This window comes from Podarcis liolepis, assembly GCF_965112155.1.
Source record: "Podarcis liolepis genome assembly, chromosome: 3".
Classification (NCBI taxonomy): domain Eukaryota; kingdom Metazoa; phylum Chordata; class Lepidosauria; order Squamata; family Lacertidae; genus Podarcis; species Podarcis liolepis.
Window position 1 is genome coordinate 17969807 of NC_139557.1, and position 27847 is coordinate 17997653.

At 40.3% G+C, this 27847-nt stretch overlaps 1 protein-coding gene and 1 long non-coding RNA gene across 10 annotated transcripts in view; both read left to right on the forward strand.

Annotated features, from left to right (window-relative positions):
- The window catches only part of MACROD2 (mono-ADP ribosylhydrolase 2), a 993596-nt gene that overhangs the window by 303419 nt on the left and 662330 nt on the right, over positions 1-27847 (forward strand). The window lies entirely within an intron of this gene.
- Positions 20891-24291, forward strand: LOC310703466. Its single transcript, XR_014524156.1, has 3 exons — positions 20891-20996; positions 22103-22165; positions 23650-24291. It is a non-coding gene; the product is annotated as an uncharacterized lncRNA (long non-coding RNA).

Below are 27847 nucleotides of genomic sequence, written 5' to 3' on the forward strand. Positions count from 1 at the left end.
TGGGTGCACATAGGTCAATTGGAAAAGTTTGTCATGGCTTAACTGAAGTCCCGTTGGATCCAGTACAATACTCTCAAATCCATTAACATAAAAGAAGGTGCTCATTTGAAACAGAACAAAAGAGAGAAAATCAGAACTGCTTGTGTCTTTGCCAATAATTCAGTTTGATTTCTCATTCATTTTAATCTTCACTTCGTTTTCCCAAGCAGTGTGTGGTCTGGCCTGCTTGCTAGTTGCAGCTGCTAACTCTGTGAGCATCTTTCTGCATTTGCCCCAATTTCTGAAAATGGCACATGGTGTTCTGGATTGTGTTGGTTGTTCTACTGGGAGCTAATAGAACAGGGGGTTGCTGCCTCATAGCGGGAAGTTGGGCCAGATGGCCTTTTCTCTTTCCTTTATCCAACTTGGATTCCAGGATTAGGTGAATTGGTGAAATGAGCCATGCATCATCTGTATGTAGCTTCCCTTTATGCCATACATTAAAGAGAACACATTGGCAGCATACATTATTTTGCAAGATTTTCAGCTGTTCGCTTTTCAGCCTCTCTCCCTCTCTCTCGTTGCTAGTGTTGAATATATTTTACCCAATAAGCAAAGATACTATAATTGCAAATGTTTCTGATTTTGCCTTTCTCCAGTAGCACTATTCCAGTGCCAGCTGCTCTAAATTAATGCTCACTCAATACAAGGCGAGATGACCCTTACTGCCTGCCTTTAACTTCTCATAATTTCAGCAGCTCATTGCACCAAAACAAATTGCATGATCACAGGTTAAGCAAATGGCATTATGTGTCATATCTGGGTCCTACAGTATATTGCAACCTTTTCTTTCATTTTGCTCTTGCCACCTTAGTGCTGAGAGGCTGGAGAGAGTGAGGCAAGGGGGCATCTAATTTGCAGGAAGCAGATCCATATTTTATTAATTTTAATCAAGAAGTTAACAGTTTAGTGTTTTGTGATTTTTTCAATCAGTGTATGTAGAGCTGCCTGTTGTTATTGTTTCGGAGTCCTGATGAAAATTTTTGTAAGGACCAATTCAGTATCCACTTACCTGCACACACTCCATTGAAGCAAATAGCCCTGTACCTTTGTAAAGTCATAATTCGACTACTCTCTTAGTATGTATGTATGTATGTATGTATGTATGTATGTATGAAATTTCCTTAAAATGCAGCCATAAATATGCCATAAATTTCACTTTGCAGGAACATTAGTAGATAGAACTCGATACAGATGGTAACTTCAAACGGGTGATGCTTATCTTTTATCTTGTTTGAAACAGAATTTCCCCATAAATCTTGTTGCATAGCTATTTATTCCTTTGCGTATTTGTCTTCTGATAGCCTATAGAAATTTTCATTTAAGGCAAAGTGGCAACTCCAGCAAAAAATAAGTGAATGGTTCTCTTTTGTAAGTTGTAATTGAGGTTATGGCATGGGAGTTTGCCTTTGGCAGATTTCTATTACTGAGAAACTGAAACCATGATTTTGGCTGCAGTGTAAGCAAAACAAATTAATTATTAGAGACATAGGGAGAATTAAATAACAGGAGCGGGTTATCTGGAGTGAAATACAGTATATTGACATTTCTAGAGACACAGGATTACTGCAAGCAACATAGTATTGAATTTATCTAGTTCTCGGTAACTTCGTGGAATTGCTTTGCAAGGATTAATGCATTATTTTGATTACCATATTAGTGATCTAATACACTATAAAGTTTGCTTGGAAAACATTTTCCCTATTACATAAACTGTTAAATTGATGTTGGCAATTACCTTGAGGTGTGATAAGTAGGGCTAGCCAGGTAAAAAGTAGTATAAATAGTAGTGTATGTTATTTTATTTGATAAAAATCCATAATTAGTCACAAGGGAATTAGCATTAGTGAAAATGAAAAGCAATGATAATTTGAGAAAAGTTGTTTGTGAAAGATTAATTAGAAAAATGGCTCTAATAATTGCATGTAACTAAGCATATGGCCAATGTTAAGTATGCATATGAATTAATACAAAACCCTTATCCTGTAACTGAAGATACTATGTTTTCGTAAAAGTTTGCTGTATTGTTAATTGAAAGACAATGTTAGCATACAGTTGTGGGGGGTACACTTTTATCGGTTCTGGTTCAAGGGCATTTTCTGTTACAATATCAAAATGCAAAGCATTCATATTGTGAATTGTCCAACATAAATAACTTATCAGATAAGATTTTATTTGATGCATACCTAACATTTCACTTACATCTGTATAATCAATTTTCATTTTGTCTTGTTCTTCATATACTGTGCATACAGTAAAGTTTATGTGCGGGCCCTTTTGCTGCAGATATAATTAACTCACAATGACTGTTTCTGTAAGCCTACTCCAATGGAAAGCGTTGCTCTCCTGTGCATGAACAGGGCTGAATGATGTCATCAGGAATGGATAGTCTTGGTTGCAAGTTGGTTGAAACAAAGCACTTGTATAATTCAGACATATCACATCTCTGCTAATAATGTCTCTCTTTTGGATGGATCTATTTGTGTATGCATATACACAACCCAACCCTATTCAGTGGGATTTACTCCCAGGTAAATGAGTAGAATTGCAGCTCCTCAGAGTAATCTTATATATGTATACTCAGAAGTAAGTTCCCTTGGGTTCAGTGGAGCTTCCTCCTAGATGGTGGGTTTGGGGTTGTAGCCTAAGCAAGTCTTACCTTACTTGTGTAAGCTGACGCCCTAATCAATATGAGCTTGGGTGCTTTGGATATTATCCACCTCCATGTAAACCAAAGTCAAAACTAAGAGCATTTACAAAAGGTAGACCATAGGGAAAAACACTGATTGGAGTATATGGAATAATGATGGGAGTTGTAATGATAAAATCCTATCTGAGGACTCCAACTATGTTTCTCATTGAATATTTCAGATCTCCCCTCACCACCACATTTTTATTATTATTAGATAACAAATTATCCTTAGAATTGGTTGTTAGGAAGCTGACTATGGACTGAATTCCAACTATCACATTTATTTTAAGCATTAAAGAAACAAATAATAATTTTATGTTTTTGCATAATTAAAAAAATAATAATTTCCATCAAACGATCTTCATGGTGATTTAGGATAAGGTTCTTGATTTCTTTTCTCTTGGTTTTGCTTCAATTTTACTAAATTTCATGGCTAGCCAATGGCACAATCTTACACATGTCTACTTTGAAATAATTCCCACTGTGTTAAATGAGGCTCACTCCTAAATGACTGTGTATAAGATTGCAGCCCAAATCTGAAAGTACCAGATTGTGTTGCTTGAGAGTGAAAAAAGTAAGGGGGTCCCGTAGAACATTTCATTGTTTGCAAACTAGTACATTTGGGAACATAACTGAATGGACGTGATAAGATTTTTTTTATTTGTTTTTTAAACTGGTCCATTTTACATAAAGGCCGCAGGCTCTGAGTTTGGCGTTCATTGAACATTTACCTTGGTTCTATAATGTGGGCATGATGGACTTGTCACCTTCCAAATGTTGTTGAACTAGAACGTTCATCACCACTAGCCATGCTGGCTTTGGTTGATGGAAGTTGCAGTAGGTTGGTGCTTCTGGTCGAAATCCAAATGAGCAGTTGTGATAGACAGTTAACGGAAAACTACAAAGTTGCCTTGACACCTTAAAGATGCTGATTTTTGTGCACTTCATTGATTAAACTCATGCAAGAAGTGTTATTTTATAATTTGTTTATAAATGTATTTATAGCCTACCCTTGAATCAACTATTAGAGTGGTACGCAGCAGTATATAAGTATTTTTAAAATCATTAAAAGCCATACAGAACAATCATTTCTTGGCTTCTCAAGAAGAAATTAAACAACTGCATAGGCCCATTGGCATAAAACAGTCTTTAAGAGGCACCTTAAAGTCAAAAGCGAAGATGTCTGGAATAGTCCTCTATTATATTTACCATACATTTGAGCAGTGCATAGACATGTCACAGGGATGGGGAAGCTGTTTCTCTCCAGAGCTTAACTCTCAACAGCCCCAGCAAGCGTGGCCAATACTGGGTGATGATGGGAGTTGTAGTCCAGCAACATCAGGAGAGTCATAGGTTTTGCATTCCTCTCTAGCATATTATGGCCATTTTACACATGTGTGTATGTGTGTGCGTCCTGCTATATTTCTCTGCCAACCATGGATAATGCTTCATATGTCTGACAAAATAGGCCCTAGTTCCCTCCCCCCCCCAGCAAAAAAGCAGAACATACGCCTGAGTTGCATCCAGACACTGAGTTGTAACCAGAGTTAGTCATATTTAGAGCAGGCATGTTCAAATCAAGGAGACTAAATTAAGTTCCATTGATTTCAGTAGGTCAGTAACTCAGTGTGGATTTCTGCTGGTCAAACTATTCATTCAGATTAATAACATTTTAGTGGAAAGGATGACAGACTCTAAAAGCTCGCGTTAATATAATTTTTTAATATGAAGGACACATCTTTCAAAGTTTAGCTGCAAACTTATTCTTTTCTAGTGACAAAGATCTGGATTGAAAGCAGTAATAAAATTCAGTGACAAGATGGACTGAAGTGCTTTTCATTACTCACTATTCTGAAACAAAATGCTTTGAACAAACCGGGTAATGGAATTAAATTACATTAAAGGGGGTGCTGGCCTTAAAGCAATCTTTCTATTATGTGTTTTGATGGATGAAAATTGCGTTTTGATATGCAAAGAATGATACAACAAATGAATAAATTCAAGTGTGGAAAATCTAAGGGAAGAGCATTTGAGAGCTGGAATAACACATTTTAAACGGCTGAATAAATGTCATGTTGTGTAGACACATCATTAACTGAAACTAAAACCAAAACATCCCCCACCCGTTTGTCTAAATGATATGCCTTCAAAGTGTTTAAAACTTTGTCTTTATTTTTAACAACTGTTCTTTCCTAACCCCTTTTTGCTTTTCACCACCCATACTGTTTCCATAGCAATTGCACTTGAAATTAAGTCTTGTTGAGGCTGTATATTTCTGTCCAAGTGTTCTAGGGTTAAGAGGAAACCTTTCCAGGTGTGCTTTCACTGGAAAGGATGCCAGTCAGCAATTGTTGAAAAGATCAGGCTTTCATCGAACACCTGGGCTTCATTGAGAAATGAAGAATAATTGACAGATGCCTTTTTTTAGAGTTGCCATTTGTCCCTTGTAGTTTAAGTGGACAGAGAGGAAACTGAGACAACTCAAGATCTAGCTGATAAATTCAATTCTGTGTGTGAAATTCAGTCCCCCACTTGCCTCCCCCCCCACCTGCATAGCCTCCTTGCCCACAGGCTTCTGTTCCAGTTCAGTTGTTGCTAGCAATGTTTGGGGGGGGTGGGTGGGGGTATATAGATTTTGCTGTGCTTGGAGCCAGCCAATGAGATTAGACACAAGGTCTTAACAGGGAGACAGTGTGGAGACAAGAGAAGAGACCTCCTGTGCTTTCAGTGCAAGATTCCGAAAGGAAATTTTGGCATGTTACCCAAGAATTAGACAAGTTGCATGTACCCAAATTCCTCCTCTTCACTCACATTAAAGGTACTGGAATCCTGTTGTCCTTTACATCACCCTGTGGTCTAAATCTCCAGCCTTAGCTGATGTGGCAAACTTGTAAAAACATTCTATAAGCAGTAGTGACAAAAAGATCATTATCGCTGAAATGAATTGCAGTTATTCATGGTCATTAATCCAGATCTCTGAATTTGGGTACTACATTACAACAATTTATGCAAAGCTGTAAGACGCTTAGACTTTTTAAATATGTTTAATATATGTGTGTGTGTGTGTGTGTGTGTGTGTATATATATATATATATATATATATATGCATTGTAGGTTTTTAAATTACAACTGTAACCCAACCACACATTATTTTAGTAATCCTCCTTTGCCAATGTTTGTTTAGATACAACCCAGATCAATGATTTAGTGGACATTAGCAAATAGCAAAATGCTCAAAATCCAGGTATAAATATGCTACCTGCAACTTACAATTAAAAATATGTTACAAATACAATAATAGGAGAATCAGTTGGTATAGTTTCAAATAAAGAATAAGCAATGAAGGAAGCAACACCCCCCTTAAAAAAAAAGCAAAGCAAATTTTCTGGGATGGAAGTTCAAAATGTTGCTTTCAGCCATATTCTTTCCATTATAGAATTCTTTGTTTCATACACATATTCCCTAACTAGGGTAAATGCAAGAGTTCAGTAGCTCCCTCCACATGTGGCTAGAATGCTTAGGAGAAAACTTCCCATAGGTGCCAATGGGGAATGAAAGAGAATACTTTTTAATCTCCCTCTGCCGCTGCCCCCCCCCCCCATTTCATATTTGACTGATATAGTATGGCAATAAATGAAGACATCAGGTAGAGGGGCAAAATCAAATACTACTCTTTCCCCTGTTTTCATATGGGATCCTCCCCCCATGCCCAAGTGGGAACCCTATGTTCTGTGGCCTTTCCTCAGTGATGCTTCCAGCCTTTGTGGGAATTGCTGTTTTTTCTTTGATAACGTGCCATCAGATCAGGGTGGCTAACCTGTGGCCCTCCAGATGTTATTGGGCTTGACCTCCCATCACTCCAACTAGCATGGCCAATGGCCAGGGATCATGGTAGTTAGAGTGTGGCAACATCTGGAGGGACCACAAATTACCCATCCCCACAATAAACTGTAAATGCTATAACATAAAGATCAGGAATCTGAGTAGTCCTTCCACAAACTGAAGTGCTCCTTCCATTCATGGACGAGCTGGCAATCTGTCATAGGCTCACACAGACAGAAGGAAGCTCCCCTGAAGTAAATTGGATTTCCTTCTTCTGAGTAAACATAGTTTACAGCCTAAACTGTCTGGTCTCCTGCCTGCTGAGTCTGCTCCTCTGCTGAGATTTGCCATTTCACTGTTCCTCCCATTTCAGTTTGTAAGGATAATAAATCTGTTTGTTTACATGCTCCTCTTCTAAAGCTATTTGCACACAAGGAGCCTGCCAAGATCAGTGACATGAGCAATAGAGAAAGGACTGACATGCCTTCGAAATAGGAAGCAGGGGGTTAACTACCATTTTAAAGAACCACAAGTTTCAAAACTGCCCTCTATCCTGCTCCCCCAAACAAACTTTCGGTAAAAACTGTACTCTGCAGAGTCTTCTTTCCTTGAACTGTCTTTCTGTTATTTGCTATCTCCGTCCCTTCTCGTGTCTCTCTCTCTCTCCTTCTCTCATTTGAGAGTATGAAAAAGGAGAAAGAACTAGCTGGCCATAAAACATTTAGCATTGATGATTTGAAGAGGGATATTTAGAGCAGGAGGGGAGAAGAACAACACCAGCATTTAAAATAATATGCCCCAGGTATTTCGGACTACAACTCCCATCATCCCCAGGTAACCTTAAGAGCTCAGCACAATGTGCAATGCAACACACTTCCAGCTGCTTACTACTTAAAGTCTCTCTCTCCCCCCCCCCCCCCCACACACAACAGAGCTCTGAAAGCTGTGGCTAAATCAGGATTGTGGGACAGTAAGATTCTTAAGCTGAAATAAGTATTACTGCATATATTCTAATTAATAGATGTTGTCCCCTCAGGTTTAAATATTCATGCATTTGTCTAATTTGAATGCTAACACCAGAGGACTGGGTTGAGCTCCTGTTTCTAATGTATATATAATGTATGTAAAATTTCCTGGAAGCGTAACTCAATTACAAATTGAGATTTCATACGGCAAAGTTTAGCAGTTTCACAATAGTGTGACACTTCAATAGGATGTATGGAAGCCTCTAAGTGTTAGTTGGAGCAAATTAAGGGCTCAGTCCTGCTTACTTATATACTTTAAAGAAAATTAAATAACATCAAAGTGGAGTCTTTGATAAAGTCAATTCAGCATATCTCGTGCATACCCATTAGTTAGTTTTGTTGTCTTTGGATGTGGCAGGATTTTAAAAACTATTTTTCTGCAACGCTGCATCTTGATTTTTGTGTCCTTTAATACTGGAAATAAAGAAGGGGTGAGGGGGTCATACTGTATGGTGCTTTTTGCCCTTGCAGTTATTAACCACACATTGGCAGCCATGTGAACATATGGGCATAAAGGTGCCTCATGCAGTGGGATCCTGGGCCAGACAGGATTCCCTGTCCCACAGAGATGCTTTACATGCACATGTGCACAGGGCTAATCAATACCGCTGCTAAGCATGCAGGAGGAGTGTTGCAGCAGGGTTACAGGGTGACTCCCTTCACTCATTCAAACTCACTTATTGTGTTATGAAACTTCAGAAAGACAGCACCCACTCCTATGTGAAATGGTGTCAGTTTTGCCATTAGTTGTAATGAGATGAGGCTGAGGTCCACGTCCTCCGCATCTTAGATATCTCACACTTCAAAACAGGTGCCAACTTGCAATGGTGATTGCGCATGTGGTGTTATGATGTTGGGATGAGCCGGGACGGAGCTGAATGTGGCAGCCATGCAACCAGCTGGTTCTACTTCCTCCACCTCTTCCTGGCGGAGCCACCAGCTGGAGGCTACTTCAACCCTCCTTCCCCACTGTGGGAGGAGGAGGAGAAAGAGTCAGGCATTGGAGCTATGCTGGGCTCGGTTCCATGCTTTGCTTCCAAACTTCACCTCTGCACTTTTTGTACATGGGGTGCCCCACCCCCAAAATATTTGGGGGGCCCAAAGACCCCCAGGGGCTAGCACCCCTGCTGCAATGAAATAATTCAGGCAAGATCATTGGGATGAAGATGAGCTGTTTTGCACATTAAATGTATTTTTATTCCTTTGCAACTTAAAGAAACAACTCAATGTGGCTTACAACACACAGTGGTACCTCGGGTTACATACACTTCAGGTAACATACGCTTCAGGTTACAGACTCCACTAACCCAGAAATATTACCTCAGGTTAAGAACTTTGCTTCAGGATGAGAACAGATATCACATGGTGGCGGTGCGGCAGCAGCAGGAGGCCCCATTAGCTAAAGTGGTGCTTCAGGTTAAGAACAGTTTCAGGTTAAGAACGGACCTCCGGAACGAATTAAGTACTTAACCAGAGGTACCACTGTATTTAGAAAAATCCTCTGAGTTGGAACCCTAGGCTCAGCCCTTTTAGGTTTCTTTGGTGATTAACTTGCAATGCTGCCCCTTGTTCTCACATCATAGTAAGCCAAACTGTGGTTTATTGGGACCATGTGAATGTTGATGAGAGGAGTTCACGGCCACTGTGCTGCTCCACAGTCTCTCTTGCTCCCATGCCACATTAGCCTAGGCTAAAGTTTGGCTTAACATGCCGTGTGAACCCAGGCTTGCGTTTAAGCTCTCTTCTCTCTAACAGCAAGCTGTCAACAAGGTTCGTTCTTGGCTAAAACTTGTAGAGGAAAAGCTCTGGAATGTACTTTTAAGAGAAGATGGAATAATTTAGGGTTCAGAGAAACGGTTTCCAGTTCTCCAGACTCTCTACTTCACAATTTGATAAAATGAATACTTACCTTATTTGTTCACAATATGCAATTTGCTCCTATAAAACCTTTCTAAAATATATTAATAGAAAGGTAAAATAATCCACTAGGATTCAGGGAGTAGGGAGCCACTAATTTGTTGGATACTGTACTTGGAGGTTTTGAAGTTACAACCAGTCATATCATTGGTAAGCATTTTGGAAAGCCATCTGTTTCACTGATTAATAACTATTGCAGTTTTAGAAGAAAAGTGTCTTAAGAGTTGCTGTCACAGACTACCTTTTGAAGGGCTACTGCACACCTGTATGCGACAATATCTTGTGAGATATGACAGTCCTTGTCTGCCCATGCTGATAGCCCTTAACGCCATGGTTTTTAACACTCTTATGCCAGGTCATACTGACCCTGCTGTATGTTTCTGTGCTTGTAAAGTATACTTATGTATCAATTTTACTTTTCAAGTATGTTTTATCTTTTTGGTACAATCAAAACATATTACATTTGGATTGCCTTTCAGAGCTGCTAAATTACCAGACTTGCTTTTCAAATCTCTCTGTCTCAAAATGTACAGCGTATATAATAGCTAGATAACTCTCACTTTAAAGTTTATGTGGCGGGGAGGGGGACACGGAGAAATTAGGAAGTTGTGTGGATATTCTGGATTCTTCTGTGCCCATTAGGTTGTGAAGCCCTTTGAGATGGCAATCAAGGGAAGTTTTTATCACTTAAGGCTCTCTCTGTCCAATTGCCAAACCAATTTCACAGTCCTCTGGTGTTGCCAACCGGGTTTATACACACCTGCCTGAATAGTCAGTGTTATAACAGCAATTCACAGCCTGTGTCAGAGCCAAAATAAAGGGCCCAAAAAGAAACGTTCAATATCTTAATGTCAATCCCTTAAGCTACCTGAGCCATACAAAACTAGCCAGATAAATCATAAGTATTATCATTTCAAAGACTGGGTTTTCTCTAAAGAAAAATGAATCAGGCTGATATTTGAACTACAAAAAGGGATATCAACAAAGCTTGACTTATGAAGGACACGCCTATGCAATTTTTCTCCTAAAACTGAAATAAGTTTCCTTTTTTAAAAAAATAAAAAAATAAAAATTAAGCAGTTCTGAAGAACGGGTGTTAGAATCTAAGCATTAAAAAGGATAAAATACTTATTTGTGTGCTTTTTGTCTTTCAAAGTACATCGGTCTGATTAATTTGGGGGATCATTCTGACTTTTCATCATTTTGAAAAATGTTTGAAAGGTAGCTCAGTTGTCTTAAGGACATATTTTATGTGATCTTTCTTTGTTACTAAGGCATAGAACTGCAATAAAGCCTATACTTTGACTTTGACGTATTATGTGGCCTTTGAAGAGATTGACTCGGGGCTCATCCAGACTTCCTTTTGTGCTGCCTTTCTAGGCACAGGTCCATGCTTTAAAGCGCCATGTCTGAGTACTTTTTATTTGCCTCATGAAAACTTGCTCTTTAACACCGAATCAAATTGCTGTTGGTTTTGATTCAGTGGTAAGGAGCAGGAGAACCCACCCCCCAAACACACACACACACACACACACACACACACACACACACACACACACACAGTTTTAAAGGACACAGACCTGTGCCTAGAAGGTGCAGAACAAAAGGCAAGTGTGGATGAGCACATAGTTGCACATGTTTGTATGATCCGACTGGAAACCGGCAGCATATTCCGAAAGGAGACAGAAGCCCTTCTCCAATCTTTCATTAGCAAATAATGACTGACCATAATGTTCGTGTTTTGGCATTCTTACAAGAGTAGTTCCTTTCTCAGGCATCAGTTATCATTTCTCCTAATTTTCTCCAGCTGTAGCTGTGAGTGACAATTTATAAAATAAAATAAAAGTTCTGTCCTTAGTACCTTTAAAGGATCAGATTACTATCCCAGAGGGCCTCTTTTGACTTCTTCACAGTGGGATCTCTTCCCTTAACAAGGTGTTTTCTAAAAGCTGTCAAACTATCGAAGCCCCAATTCCACATAATTGCTCTGGCTTAGAAATTCGATAGGGAGCTCAAACAATTGACACACTCCTCATGAATAACAGGTCATTGTTCTGTTAGGGTAGTTTGTTGGATTGCAGGTACCTAGACCAGAAGAAAACAAGTGGCTGCTTTTTTTTTAATGCCTTGTCATACTGGCCCTGGCAACTCTGTATTCCAAAGGCAAATTGCAGCTTTAGGAACAAATGAGGAAATATCCCTGCTTTCTTCTTTCTCAGCTTGAAAATGTGACAAGGAAATGAACCTGCACTAACGAGCTATTGCTCAAGATCTTCCATCTAATTATTCTTGCTTCTGAACTCTTTTTTACTATGTGGAGTCAGTCTGTGATCTCTTACATAGTTTTATAGGTATTACAAAAAGAAACCCTGATTTATTGTCAGGACTGGCTGGTGAATGTGTGGAGTTTTAAGCAAGGCTTTGGGGAGATGTAGACCTTTCTACAGTAAATCTGCATGGTATTAAAAGTCCTGCAATTTTTGTGTGCATTTCTGAGTATATTCTGCAGCTTCACTAATAAACAGAGCCTGAATCTGAATATAGTTTACTTTTTTCTCTTTCCTTTGACATGCTGTTTAGAGCATCCTTAGAATGATATGACTGAGAACAGTTGCTTGAATTTTCATTTAATGCTGTAAAAATTGTTTACTGTGCCTCTTTTATCTCCATTAGCCTTTCCTTTGCCAGTTGACTGTTTTTCTTTAGTATTCTCTTTCCTGGTCTTTACCAGTCAGTATGTTTGAAACCTTTCTTCTGATATGTATTTATTAGTATCTGTTTTGTGAGTTGTTTTTGTAGAAAATATACCATTTTGCACAATCTCTAACAGAATTTAATGTGTTTAAACAAGTTATTATTTAATTTATTACTTGTTTCATACATTTTCATCAACCTCCAAGCAGTTCCCAGAATGGGTCACAAATAAAAAAAGTTAAATCAGCAAGCAGACTTTACATCTACAACAACACTGGAATTTATATAGTATGTCACAGCTGGTCCCAGTTAAACAGCCATGGTTTGGCTTGGTGACCCCCTCCTGACTCACTATAGAGATTATAAAATCATATTGGGAGTGAGTGGTGCTGTGGTCTAAACCACTGAGCCTCTTGGACTTGCTGATCGGAAGGTCGGTGGCTCAATTCTGCACGATGGGGTGAGCTCCCGTTGCTCTGTCCCAGCTTCTATCAACCTAGCAGTTTGAAAGCACACCAGTGCAAGTAGATAAATAGGTCCCACTGCAGCAGGAAGGTAAACAGCATTTCCATGCGCTCTGGTATCTGTCACGGTGTTCTGTTGCTCCAGAAGTTGTTTAGTCTTGCTGACCACATGATGTGGAAAACTGTCTGTGGACATCTCAAATTCATCTCTTTCCACTCAATAAGTCCAAAAGTAGCTCTTCAACTATTATTATTAAGTGTCCAAAATAGTCTTTCTCCAGTCCAATATGATGATTTTCTCCCCAAGGGTCCCAACAAATCTTAATAGTGTAATAGTCCATACTTATTTGCTTGTTGTGTCCTCGATAAATCATACTCAGTTCCATAGGTTCTAGTCAAATTTCTTGTGAGCAGTTTTTCACCCTGGTTTACAGAAAAAGGGGGAAATCCTTCTTCCATGTTTTCCATTCTTTTTCCAAACCATTCGCTAAGAGCTTAGGGACTTCTGTGTTCACTTCAGTTTGTGCACCATTCCCTTTCTCTCTCATCTTCATCTCTGCCTTCTCCGATTGTCTCTTAAATCCATTTATTTCTTCTGGCCTCACAACAGCATCCTTTGTCTGTGTCAGTCCTCCAGACAGTCTACTCCCAACTCATCACCTGCTGCTGTCCCATGTTCAGGCAGAGGTAAATCCACATCTTTTCCTACAGGTCCTGTGGATTCTTTAGTCTGAAGTATCTCTGATCCAATCTCTCTCGAAGTTCTATGCATCTCAGCTCTTAACTCTGTCAGCTGTTCATCCAGGAGTCTTCACATTATATCAATAATCAGTGAAGCATTTAGCATTGTCATACTGAGTTTTATTAATCTCCCCCTTGGCAATCTTCACTTCCAGGAACTTGCGTCTTCTTGCACATTCTTTTTTCACACAGATAAAATTCAGTTCCATTTTTGCAGCAAACACAACACATACAAGATAGAGATTTACAGGCAGTATAAGTGGAAGCTTTAAAGCAGATTCAGAGCTCTTTTATCAGTTGTGTTCTTTCAAAGTCAAGTAATTAGTTTAAGTTTTGTGATTTATTTTCTAGTTTGTTAACCAGTTGGTTATTTAACATGGTAAATAAAATCTGTTTCGTACACAGTTTTCTCCATGGTTTAGTCTTGAAAAGTTTTCAGCTTGATTAGTTAGGATTCAGTGAAACTTCTCATTAGGACACTATGGCTCATTACAACTTTAAGAGACATCCTTAAAATTTGATTTGACCCTGCTGAGCATCACTAGCTGACTTGTAATCATCTTGCATTATTCATTATGTTTTACTATTGCAAGTTACCCCTGCCTCCATACTTGATTGGGTAAGCAATTCATTTAATTAATTGTCAAGTTTCAAATGGTATAATCCTTGGACTAAAAATACAAATTCCATGTGCTCAAATCTCCAAGGCTTCACAGAAAAGCACATTCCAACGAAAGTTTTAAATACTTAAATTACTCCTTGCCTACTTTATGAATTACAATGTTCTCCTGAAAGCAGAGGATTTGCCATTTTACTTCCAATGAATCACTTATGCAGAACCACATCAAAAGCATGGCAAAAGGGACTTGAATTTTGATTAAAAAGGGAAGATAAAGGAATTGATTTCTGTCATCCCATTACTCTGTAAGAAAGGGTCTAAAAACATTCTGGATTCTAATTAAAACTGTTTCTACTCTGCTGGTGGTGGTGATAGGAGGGGAGTTATATAATTTCCTTTGGAAAAGTGGTGCCAGAGCTGAGCATTTATCAAGTTCTCAGCTTTTTACATACCTGAAAGTGCCACTTTGGCACATGAATTTCAGAAATTATTTTTCATAACATTTTTTTTTTTTTTTTGGAAATGCTTCACTATAGTTTCCTGATTGAGGGCATTCAAATTACCAGTTGCTTACAGTTGTGATGGTACAAACTAGTTTCCCTTTGGCAGACCTTGTGCATTTATAATGCAAACTAAGCTTGTAAAGCAGAAAGAACCATAAGGATTTTCTGCCTTTATTTAGGAAATTGTGGCTGTGGGTTTGTAGCACAGGTCTTTTCCGTGCAAGAGAAACAGACTCCTTGCAGACATTCCTAGCGTATAAAAACCAGGTGCAATGGCTGTAAAATGTTTATAGGATGCAATGCTGAATTTAACATTGAGTAAAAACTTGGCAGGCGACAAGCATTTAGGGAAAATGAAAGATTGTGCTTTAAAATGAACAGTCTTTATAAATGTAGATAGGTAGCCGTGTTGGTCTGCCATAGTCAAAATAAAAAAATAAAAAATAAAAAATAAATAAAAAAATTCCCACCACCCTTCTGAGTAACACCCCTCCCCACCTTCTCACTATATAGAAGGATCTGGCAACTTCTGTTTCAGTGTATCTGAAGAAGTGTGCATGCACACGAAAGCTCATACCAAGAACTAACTTAGTTGGTCTTTAAGGTGCTACTGGAAGGAATTTTTTTATTTAGTCTTTATAAATGAAAGGGTTTCCAGGTTATGTCTTCTTTGTTGTTTCTAAATACTGGCACTTTTTCAACTTTGTAGTATGCTGCCTGAAATTAAATGTATACTGATCATAAAACTGCCATACACAGACAATGCCCTTGTTAATAATAATAATAAGGTGGGACGTGGGTGGCGCTGTGGTCTAAACCACTGAGCTTCTTGGGCTTGCTGATCAGGAGGTTGGTGGTTCAAATCCGTGTGATAGGGTGAGCTCCTGCTGCTCTGTCCCAGCTCCTGCCAACCTAGCAGTTTGAAAGCATACCAGTGTGAGTAGATAAATAGGTGGGAAGGTAAAATGGCGTTTCCGAGCGCTCTGGTTTCCATCATTCCGTTGTGCCAGAAGCGGTTTAGTCATGCTGGTCACATAACCCAGAAAGCTGTCTGTGGACAAACGCCAGCTCCCTCAGCCTGAAAAGCGAGATGAACACCGCACCCTGTAGTCGCTTTTGACTGGACTTAACTGTCCAGGGGTCCTTTACCTTAATAATAATAGAATAATAATCCTTTCAGTTTTGTTATTTTGCTGTGTGATGGAGATGAGGATTCTGACACATGCAGAATGTGGAAAGTATTTAGGATTGTTGTCAGAGTCTAATTGTTGGATATTACATGTAACTTTATTAAAATCTTGATCCCTTTCTCTGTAACAAACAAGATTAAGGGTACAATCCTAAACACACTTATAAGAGAGTAAGCCCGATTGGAAACATTTGTGGAAGTAAAGAAGCAGAGAATTACACTTTAATGTATGAGAAGGGAACAGAATACACATTTGTTGGAGGTCCATGATACAGATTCCTGATGTTTTTTTGGGGGGAAATGGCCTATATCAAAAGAGAGAATATGGATAGGTTTGAAGGTATCTGGTAGTGTTTTTCAACCACTTTGTAGAATTAAGGGTGGGGCAGCCGAGGAAGCATCTCAGAAAATCTATCCCCTTCATTTTCTTTCTCTCTCCTTTTCCTTTCTTCTTCCATAGCACATTTGTCAGTTTAGTTAATTGTATCTCATGTGAGGTTGGGGCTCTGGAGTGGGGTGGGGTTGTTGTTGTTTAGTCTGTCCGACTCTTCGTGACCCCATGGACCAGAGCACGCCAGGCACTCCTGTCTTCCACTGCCAGTTTGGTCAAACTCATGCTGGTAGCTTCGAGAACTCTGTCCAACCATCTTGTCCTCTGTCGTCCCCTTCTCCTTGTGGCCTCCATCTTTCCCAACATCAGGGTCTTTTCCAGGAAGTCTTCTCTTCTCATGAGGTCTTCCAAAGTCTTGGAGCCTCAGCTTCAGGATCTGTCCTTCCAGTGAGCACTCAGGACTGATTTCCTTCAGAATGGATAGGTTTGCTCTTCTTGCAGTCCATGGGACTCTCAAGAGTCTCCTCTAGCACCATAATTCAAAAACATCAATTCTTTGGTGATCAGCCTTCTTTATGGTCCAGCTCTCACTTCCATACATCACTACTGGGAAAACTATAGCTTTAACTATACGGGCATTTGTTGGCAAGGTGATGTCTCTGCTTTTTAAGATGCTGTCTAGGGTTGCCATTGCTTTTCTCCCAAGAAGCAGGCGTCTTTTAATTTCGTGACTGCTGTCACCATCTGCAGTGATCATGGTGCTCAAGAAAGTAAAATCTCTCACTGCCTCCATTTCTTCCCCTTCTAGTTGCTGGGAGGTGATGGGACCAGTGTAGAAATGCATTAAAAGGGGACCTGCAGTTTTATGAGAAATAACTGGGTTGTGGAAGAGAGTTTATAATAGACTCTTGGTTGTGTGCTCCCCAGGGAGGTCACTTCAGTGCTGCTAACACAGCGGTTTGACTTCATCCCAGGAGGTGCACCCCACTGTCTTTCAAGGCAGATGGATGCCAACAACAACAATGGCTTGTTGAAGAGTTTGGATTTGATATCCCGCTTTATCGCTACCCGAAGGAGTCTCACAGCGACTAACATTCTCCTTTCCCTTCCTCCTCCACAACAAACACACTGTGAAGTGAGTGGGGCTAAGAGACTTCAGAGAAGTGTGACTAGCCCAAGGTCACCCAGCAGCTGCATGTGGAGGAGAGGGGAATCGAACCCGGTTCACCAGATTATGATTCTACCGCTCTTAACCACTACACCACACTGGCACTGCAGTTCTGCTCTTGCAACAGACTTCCTCTCCTCTCTGATGCAGCTTCCCCTCAAAATATGCTAGAGAGGGTGGGGTGAAATATTTGGGGTGTATGGGGAGAGGAGAGGATGGAGAACTGTCACAGAGTGGAACTGTGCACTTCAGCATAAGATGCAAGCCTATGTATTTTGGAACGCAAGGGTGTTTTTCTCTCCCTATGCTGGTTTATTTCAAATAAAAAAGTTAACATTTTAAAAAGTGTGGCGCGAACCCCTCTCATTTGATCAGAGTGACAGCACCGACACAGCAGTGTTTAATCATTGCTACCCATACATTTGTATTCATTTAAATTTCCTTACCCTATTGGAAGCCACTGTTAGCCCTGCTGGTTGTGTGAGCATGTGTCAGACAGCTGACAGCACCTTCAGAATTTTGCGAATTTAGATTGTCTATATTGTATGCAGGGAAGGGATTAGACCCCCACCCCATGGCTATTTTTCAGATCAAATTTAGAACACCGCCCAGCCATTCTTAAAAGTAAAAGTGCTGGGAAATCCAGTCACATTTCCCATGCAACAAGAATCATTGTCCTATATATACACTTTTTTGATCATTCAAAGTGCTTGACATGCAGTATTTCCATTTTACTTAAAACAACCGTGTAAGTTTTGCCACTTAATGTTAAACGTACACAATGAATAGCAATCTAAGAAAAATTGTGTCAGTCACTTTATTATTATACCTACATTAAGCGCATAAAACAGAGTTAAAATAAATTACTGCTATCCTGCCCAAGCCCTGTCTGCAAAAATACTGTATATTCCTACGATGTCATAAGAATTTAAAATGAGATGGTGTTACAAAAGTGAGGTCAAATGACAAGAGACCGACCTCATAGATAGCCACACACCAAATTTACTCATGCAACTGCTTTTCTATGAAATGATTGTTTAAAGGTTGAGAAGAAAGGCCAGCATTTGCATTTAAATGGAGGTAACTTGGTGTAGAAATGGTGATAGATGACCTCTGCCCTTGCCTCAAGTATATAGTTGTGGTGTTTTTCCTTGTTGTTGTTGGAAGTTTGCAGGAGTCAAACATCAAAGTAAACAGATGAAAATAATATGAAATGAAAGAAATTGGCTAAATGCTATCAGTGGCTCCCAGATGACACTTGATTGATATCTCTTTACGCTCACTGGGCTTCATTAACCATTTTGCAATCATTTAATCAGCTATATTTTTAACAGTTTTCCCCTAGTATCTGGCCTTTACCATAAAAGATTTGAGGGTCACGATAGCCCCGGAATCAATTGACAGTGAATGTTAATGAAATCTCTATGAATTTGTTAAAGAAAATATTAGGGATAATTGGCAATTTGCAAGTATAAGCTTTTCATTATACAGGTCAGAGCACATTCAGGTTTTTTAATTTTCTGTGAGAATCCCTAAGGGTTTAAATTCACATTAAGTCAATGGGAAAACTCCCTTTTCAATGCTTGTGGACTGCATATCAAATACGGCAATTTTCAGGTGAAGACAGAGGCCCTTTTCAGAGGACAATTCACGAGTGCCAGAATGTGCCTAGGCCTGGGGGTGGTATAACAGCAGTTGGTCCCACCCTGACCTACAAATGTTCACTGGACTTTAGGCCGAACCTATCCATGTAAAGCTGTCCGTGTGATCAGGAATTTGCAAATACCAAGGTTCCTGATTGTGAAGACAAGTCTGTGCATGCACACTTTGTACACTTGGGGTTTACAGAATCTAGTGAAGATGTAAGACCTGTTGCTGCAACCTCCCTCCTCCCCCCTACATTCAACCTCCCCCCACCCAACTGTTGTTTGGAAAGGGCTTCACGAACTCTCAAAGCAGTGATGGTTTGAACACAGATACTGCATTCCAAAGCATTTTCCTCCCAGATACAAAATGCCAATTCGAACCACATTTATCACGCTTTGAAAGTCTTTCTGTGTTTTTTTCCTTTAGGAAGCAATTAACTTCATCAGGTTTATTTACGCTTCACTCAGACTTTTAGGAGGTGTGAGAAAGGAGTGGCTCCTTTTCGCCTTTCTGTGGATTTGTACGGCATGGGCAGAATGGACAACTGCAAGAACCAAATTTTGACCATTCATTTAATGCTTTAGATGTTGGATTCTAAAAAATGATTGTCAATTTCACTTGAGTATTGTTATCGATTAGTGATGGTTGTTCACAATTTTAGAGGGGGTAAAGCAGGTTATTAAGTTTTAAATAAGCTGAGTTTGTTAAAGATTATTTTACGAATCTGGCAGCAACCCTTCTTCAAACATTGACTGTTTCTCCTGAGAGATTGTGAAATTTAATTCCATGAGGAATTAAACAAGGACGGATCAGTTGGGCTGGCAGAAAGCTGTCTAGTAGCTCCAGTTCCTTTGGTAGTTTCTTTTTCTTTGCGCCTCTGTGAGGGATGCTCATTTATTGCTGGGGAGAGAGGTGGGGAAAGGGGGGTGAAATAGATGGATGTGGATAGATAGATAGTGTGTGTGTGTGTGTGTGTGTGTGTGTGTGTGTGTGTGAATCTATGGTGTGGTTAGCCTCACTCACATTTGGCTCTTACCTCGCCCATTGCTGGCATTTGGCCCTGGAAGAGAATGTGGCCCCATGTGTGTACAAACACACACATATGGTGGGGCTGTTTTTGTACTCTCCTTCCATCGTAGCAATATGTTTTACAAAAAACTCCCAGCCCTTCTTGTTCAAACATGCAGTGGTGGTTGATGTACCATTTTGCCAGTAGGAATCACTGGTTGCCACAGTGGGTGACCAATGGAAGAGAGAATTCTCATTGTTACTGGTGACAATTGGAAGGTGACAATGGAGGCAGCGGGTGTGTGCCTCTGAGCACCAAGCAAGCGAATGGTTGCTAACTGCTGCAGCATATTGATATGGGAGAGGGCAGCCAGCCAGCCAGGAGCAGAATCAGGATGCTAAATTAACAGGCAACTGAGTATCTTGCCATTTCCCAGAAAGATGAAAGTTCTGTGTATAAATCTGTGGTATAATCTCAGCATTCTTGGTCTAGCCAAAAGTAAGGTAAAGGTAAAGGTACCCCTGCCCGTACGGGCCAGTCGTGTCCGACTCTAGGGTTGTGCGCCCATCTCACTTAAGAGGCCGGGGGCCAGCGCTGTCTGGAGACACTTCCGGGTCACGTGGCCAGCGTGACGAAGCTGCTCTGGCGAGCCAGCACCAGCGCAGCACACAGAAACGCCGTTTACCTTCCTGCTATAAAGCGGTACCTATTTATCTACTTGCACTTAGGGGTGCTTTCGAACTGCTAGGTGGGCAGGAGCTGGGACCGAAAGACGGGAGCTCACCCCCCCCCCCGTGGGGATTCGAACCGCCGACCATGCGATCGGCAAGCCCTAGGCACTGAGGTTTTACCCACAGCGCCACCCGCGTCCCTAGCCAAAAGTAATTGCTGCTTATACTGTTGCAACTGAACAGCAACCTGAATTGACAGCTGTGTAAGCTAAGCCGTATGGGGTTTATTGAAAAATCTAGAGGTTTTAGTATAAACACTTACAAAGTCAGGGCTCGTTAATCAATTTTCTAATCAAGGAAGCAGAGATAACAAGTGATCATCTGGAGCAGCAAGTATTTTCATAAACTGCAGCAATTAGCAACGTGGCTCTCACAGACAAATGGGGAGCAGAATCTCCCACTCAGGTGAGCTCTGAGCATATCCCACATGACATTCAATCACATGTGAAATGTTTCACTGCTAATGTACAAAATTTGAGTTTGTAGTTGTCTGTGCTCTTGAGAATTTGCAGAGATCAAGCTCTAGTTACACTTTTAGACTTTCATAGCAGCAAAATTTTCTGGGAGGGTAGCTGTCCCTCTGCTCCCACCAAGGTCCTGTGCAGGTAATGATATATGCAGCTACACATGGTTGCTGAGGGAAAACTGCTGGACAGCAGAGGCATTGTCTGAGAAGTATGTGGCATGTGATGCTAACTTTCTTTGGGAAAGGGGTCTAGCTGCAGCGTCAGAAGCCCATGAGTGTCAGGGGTGAGAAGCTGCCTGTTCTTAATGCAGACAAATTAGAGCTTTAAGCGACAAAACTGATATTTCTTTGGGGATGTCTTACCAAACAAATAAGCCTTGGAGTGGGGTAGGGGACACCACAGGGAAAAGAGTGTAATAGTTTCACCTACCCCCATCATTGTTCCAGTTTCCCTCCATAAGCTGAAAGGCAATCTTCTGAACTGGGGAGCCTCCACAAGTAAACCATGTTCTTTGCTTCCCTCCAACTTAGGGTGCTCTCCAAATTAGGGTAAGTGATCAAAATGGTGACCTGGGGAGGCAGAGCTAGCATACTCTTCCTCTTGACTAAAGCATGCCTGAAGTGGGGAACTCGATCATGCCTGATCAGCCTGCAGTGCAGCTTTGCAATGCCTGCCCCTTACAAGGCTTTCTTAGATTTGCCACTTGGCCATGACAACAAGGAGGTACACGGATTCTCCTTGGCTGCTGCTTAACAATGAGGGAGGGGAAGTGGAAAGTGGAAACAAGCGAGGATTGCTTTTAAGCAGAATTTGTTTCCTAACCTGGCAAAAATATATATGTGGAAATGGGAAAGGCTGAATATACAAAAAATGTGAGGGCAATATATCAACATAAATGGTTATATATGAGGAAATGGTTCATTGAAATGATGATATATGTGTAAATTGTAGAGAGAGAACCGCTAGAACAATATAATAAATGAATGAAAAAAGATCAATGTTTTAATCACTATTTATTTCTTACACTTATATTCCATCTGTAAGGGCTTCAAGATGAGATATATGGTTCTGTCCCTCCCATTTTTGTCATCACAACAACCTTGTGAGGTATGTTAGACTGAGAAATGGTGGCTGGTCTAAGCTTATCCAATGAGCTTCATGTTTGATCCCTGGTCTCCCAAACCCTAGTCAAACAATGAGAGTGAAATAAAAGATTAGGGTGTGATAAATCTTAAGTGTTTGTAAATTGAGTCTACATTACATTCAGGCTATTATTGTTTTAGGGTGTTGGTTATTTTAAGTGCCAAATCGAAACATTTCAGCCTCAGTTATGTTAATTTGTATGTTTCACCGTTTAATGTTAGGGCAATGTAAAGTTAATGTTTTAAACTGAAGTGAAATTGCATCTAATTTATTTCTAGCAAAACTGGCATTTAAATGGGATTAATTGCTGCAATAAGGAATAAAAATTTATATGTTAACTACATGTGGATCATAACTACTGTGTATTGTATTGTTTGTTGTAATAGTTCCCATGTAATGGAAGTGAATATTGCAAAAAAATAAAATTATTGCTGCTTGAAAAGAAGAAAAAAATACCATAGAATCTAAAATTCTCCTGCATTTTAGAATGATTGACAGACTACTGAGAAGTTAAATGTTACACAATGAAATGTATTCACCTCTCCTTTTGACCATTAAGGGGAATGATAAGATGAAAGGGAGAAAACATCAACGGTGGTGTGTGTTACAAACCCCATCATATCCCATCAGCACAGTGATATGCACCGAGTTCTCTGGGCACCTCAGATCTCTACACGGAAGGGAGTAATGTTGGCAGTGAAGCAGAGGACACAGTATCACATTCATCTAGGCACTTTTATTAGGGCCATGGTCTCCTAGTAACAAAAGCCATACGATGTGGGTCAAAAAATAAACCCTCCTGAAATGAAAGAATTACTCAGTCTGCCCTGTGACCTGATGAAACTTTTGCAGTATCTTTCACCTCTCTCTTGGAGTGTTCAGGCAGATAACTTTTTAAAATGTCATTTAAAACAATGTGGCAAAAGCCAATAGGCTTTGTCAAAATGCAAAGGATTACAGTTATAAATTACCATCCACTCACATCTGTAATATGTCACAAATTGCAAAATGGTGCGTGTTTGTCTATTATTGTGGGATATTTGCCCCCCTCTGTTGGATATGTAATGCAATAACTAGCATGCTTATTCAGAAGTTAGTCCCACAGAATCCAGTGGTTCTTATTCCTTAGTAAATAGGAGTAATTTAGGATGCCTTCCTCTCCCCCCCCCTTTGCCTTGTTTTTAACTTTTCTCTTGAAAAATCTAGTAATAATGTGTTCATTCCAACTCTCTGTTGTTATGGGGATGATATTGGTTGCTAGTTGGGTACTTGTAACATGGACTGTAAGCTTTAGTTTCATGATACCTTCATTTGCATAGACTCCCTGTGTCTATTCCAAGGAACAGACAAACCAAGGCATTCATCCAGATGAAAGATAATTGTACATTTTCTGTATAAAGTGATTTGTCATTTTAGAATCTTACCAATTTACTCTTACTCTTAAAAAGGACTGAAACTGCAAGTTAAGGTTCATGCCTAAACTTCAACAGCATGCAGGCAGTATAGATGTTGTACAATCTCACATTTTGTGATGGCTACATTTTGCAGGTGAAAAATGTACTCATAATACCATATTCTCACTGCCAAGAGTTCTCCCACACGCCACCCCCATTGTACATCATTTGAACGCTCAAGTGAACCCACTCTATATTATATTGATTTACCTTGCAATAGCTGGCCCTTCACAGATGTAAAAGCAAAATTCTTCTCATTAAGAATGAAATGCCCAATTGTAATATGATTTATAACCAGCACTTCAAAATAAGCCTTATCAGCAACAGTGTAAAAAATGGTACGTGGCACTACATGTTACATTTTGTGTTTATGGGCATGCATCTGCATGCATGTGCATTAAAGATGAGATATATTAGCCCTATGCTATTTAACTTGTAGATACCTGAGGAAGAGGCTAAAACCAGAAGCAACATAATTCTAGCACTACACATTAACAATTTTAACAAGGCACTCCCTAGAATGCACCTACAGCAAAATAGGAGAAAAACTGTGCTTTACCACAGACAAGTACCAGAGAACTGGGACTGTCAAGGACAATTGGATCGTATACAAATGGCTAGCCTCTGTTGCATTCATCCTTGCTGTTTACTTACTTATTTATTGCAGGGTAAGCCCGGGTGGGATGCTGGTGGCGCTGTGGGTTAAACCACAGAGCCTAGGACTTGCCGATCAGAAAGTCAGTGGTTCGAATCCCCGCAATGGGGTGAGCTCCTGTTGCTCGGTCCCTGCTCCTGCCAACCTAGCAGTTTGAAAGCACCTCAAAGTGCAAGTAGATTAATAGTTACCACTCTGGCGGGAAGGTAAACGGCGTTTCTGTGCGCTGCTCTGGTTCGCCAGAAGCGACTTAGTCATGCTGGCTACATGACCCGGAAGCTGTACGCAGGCTCCCTCGGCCAATAAAGTGAGATGAGCGCTGCAACCCCAGAGTCGGTCATGACTGGATCTAATGGTCAGAGGTCTCTTTACCTTTTAAGCCAGTGTGGTGCCCTCCAGAAGTTCTTGGACTATGATTTCCATCAGCCCCTGCCAGTATATCAAAAGATCAGGGATGATGGGAGCTGTTGTCCAGCAATGACAGGGGGTGGCACCATCTTGACTACCCGTGGCTTTATCACATTGACTCTGAGAGCCTTGTGATACCTGAGCTCTTGATCATCGTTCCAGGCAAAGCTCAACTCTATGGTCTAATTAAACATAGTCTGCTGAATTCTAATAAAGCATGTCAAGACTCAGCCACATAACCAACCTCAACAGATGAGAAGATCTATTACCTTTCCTTTTGAACACCTATGTAGAGTTTGAAAGCTTTCAGTGTTGGAAACAAGTAGCTGATTCAGTGAATAAAAGGCAGCATTCAGCCTGCACTTGCTTTCTGTTTCTTGCCTTGGCTTAGAGTATTCATTACGTTAGTCAAAACATGGCTCCCGAGGAAGTGAATGGTGATTCACAACGTTTAGTGGGAACAGGATATTGCTGCAGTCATTTTTATGCCTTGAGTGGCAGGCAAGAACAATTCAAGGGCCAGGTAGACACACCTGGACTTTTGCAGCCATCTCTTTCTTTCTGTTAATCTGGAAATGTAGATTTAACAGATCTGCTAATACCTTTTAATATGTTACCAAATTGATGTTATGTTAGCACCTACATACAATTAGAGTGAAAAAGACAAGTAGCTCTTCCCCAGCCCTCATTTTCAGATCTATATCAGATTCTGGTACCACCTAGAAATTGCTGCTTGGAGAAAGATGGTCAGACACACAAACTGAATAAAAGAGGCAGCAGTTGCCATGTGCGATACCACTGAGTGACATATTAATGAGACTTTCATAGGCACCAGATATAGGATATTTCGACTTTCAGCATGTAGGGTATTTACAGTTTTTTGTTGTAAATGAAAGTTAAATTGCCATGATTTTAAGTAAACCTGAGGTTTATCTTGTTACTTGTCATTTATACAGGTAGCAAAGCACCAGGAAAGAAATTGCATCTCCTAAGTAATAAAGGGATACCCTATGGAACTGGTATTATGTTATGTGAGGATTGATTTCAGAATGTTCTCTGTTTCAAGTGTAGCTTTGGATAACAAAAAGCTTCAGACCTTTATTTGATGATCTGCCAAACAGAAACCTTCTTTTAAAAGAATATTCGGCTTAAAAGTTTCTCTCTATCCAGGCACCATATTACACTGATTTTGGAAATCCAGTTGAAATTCTAAATGTTCCAAAATCCTGTTTGTGGTCAAATCTTGTTTCTGTTCTAACATTGGTATTAACATTTAAAAAATGCTTCTTGTTGTTTTAAAGCTGTGAAATCCCTTAGTAGAAGCTTAGTAATATAGACTAGTGGCCACCAGTGTGGGGTCTGCAGGAATCACACTACCTGCACGTACCTTCTGTGGCACCCACAAAAGGTCTCAGTAAATAGCCCTTTCAAAAATCCACAATATGCAGGAGACAGTTTGCCTTCCCTGCTCAGTTACTCTTTGCACTGGCTGAGCCTCTCGTACCTTGAACGTGGCCCTTTAAACATGCATATATTTCACTGGAAGCAGGGATTCGATGTCCATCTTTCTGTCTGTTCTGAACAGAGGAGAGGTGAAGAGCTTCTCTCTGTGACCGGACATGGTGCTGACTGATGTAGGTACGTCCCGTCCCCCCCGTGATGGAGTGACTGACTGATGGGGGCATACCTGCACTATTCTGTGCTCTGGCCTTTTTATCTGTGATGCCCCTGCAGCTCCCACTTTGAGTTACATCACACCCTGTCAGCAGCCATTGTGTTACTGACCTCTTAAGCGATTTCTCAAAATTCTAAAAATATGCCTGCTGACCCCCTAAAAAGGTTGATGTCCCATGATATAGGGTCAAATGCAACATAGCACTCAGGTGAACATCCTGTCATCTTAAGGTTTTCTCCCCTTCCCCTCCCCATGCATTCCCCATGTGTTTTAGGGGTTCCACCTACCCTCTGGAACAGATCTGGGGATGGAATGGGAAGTGTGTTCAGGGGGAGAAAGGGGGAGTCCTGATGCAGAAACAGAAGTTGTTCCGCCCTTGGTGAATACCCTTGCAATTATATAGGTCTTAATATTGCATACAAATGGCACATTCAGCAAAACTTCAAGACATTCCACTGATTTCAATGAAAGAGTTAAGCATGTCCATAGAAATCTGTGGGATTTAGCTTGATCAGGATCTGAGTTTAGTTCTTGTTGTTGTTGTTGGCACCCGTCTGTCTTGGGAAGCAGTGGAAGAGTGCACCTTCAGACACTGTGTGTCCTAACACTCTCCAAGATTTGAAAGGGGGGGTGCTGGTATTGTGTACAATTGAGTACCTCCAGAAAACAACAACAACAACATCCCTTTAAAGTCAGTTATGTGCAATAAGGTAGATAAATAGTATGGCTGGTGACTCATTTGCCATTTTATTTGCTTTCACAATATCTTCCGGTTTTAAACTTTGCACAGTATTTTATTTGCCCAGATTTTTTCAGGAAGTTCAGGTTATTATCCAAAACTATTGCAGAAGCTGCTTAAGTTAAATCAGGAGTGGAGAACCTTTGGCCTTCCAGATTCCCGAACAACAACAACTCCCATCAGTCATAGCAAGCAATTCCAATGTCCATGGATGATGGGAGTTGTAGTTCAGCAGCATCTAGAGGGCCAGAAGTTCCCCACACCTAAGTTAGATTTTGCTGCCTATAGATGCAAACAATTAGTTCAGAGGTCTCAGCATTAATAGTTCTGCGATTCAGTTAATTATTTGCATAGGTCTGAAAGACCCATGAAATCTCTATAATTTAAGTTACCATGTTTAGGTGTGCAAACCATCAGTCATAAAATGCTACCCTTAAGTGAAGGCAAGAGCGTTTTCATCAGATACCAAATTAGGCAATTGAGATTTTTCATAAAACATATTGTCCCATAAAACTAATCCTGCTTTTGTGAATGCTACTGTTATATGATCTTTCTCCCTTGGTCAGAATATTCACTTATTGTTAAAAAATGATGCAGTATTGCCCTCCAGAGAGGAATACTTGTGGGAAAGCTTGGATTTTTCAGTAAGTGAGGAAGACTTTCATAGTTCGGAAATTCATCCAGGCCCTTATAATATTTCCCAGACTGTAGTTCT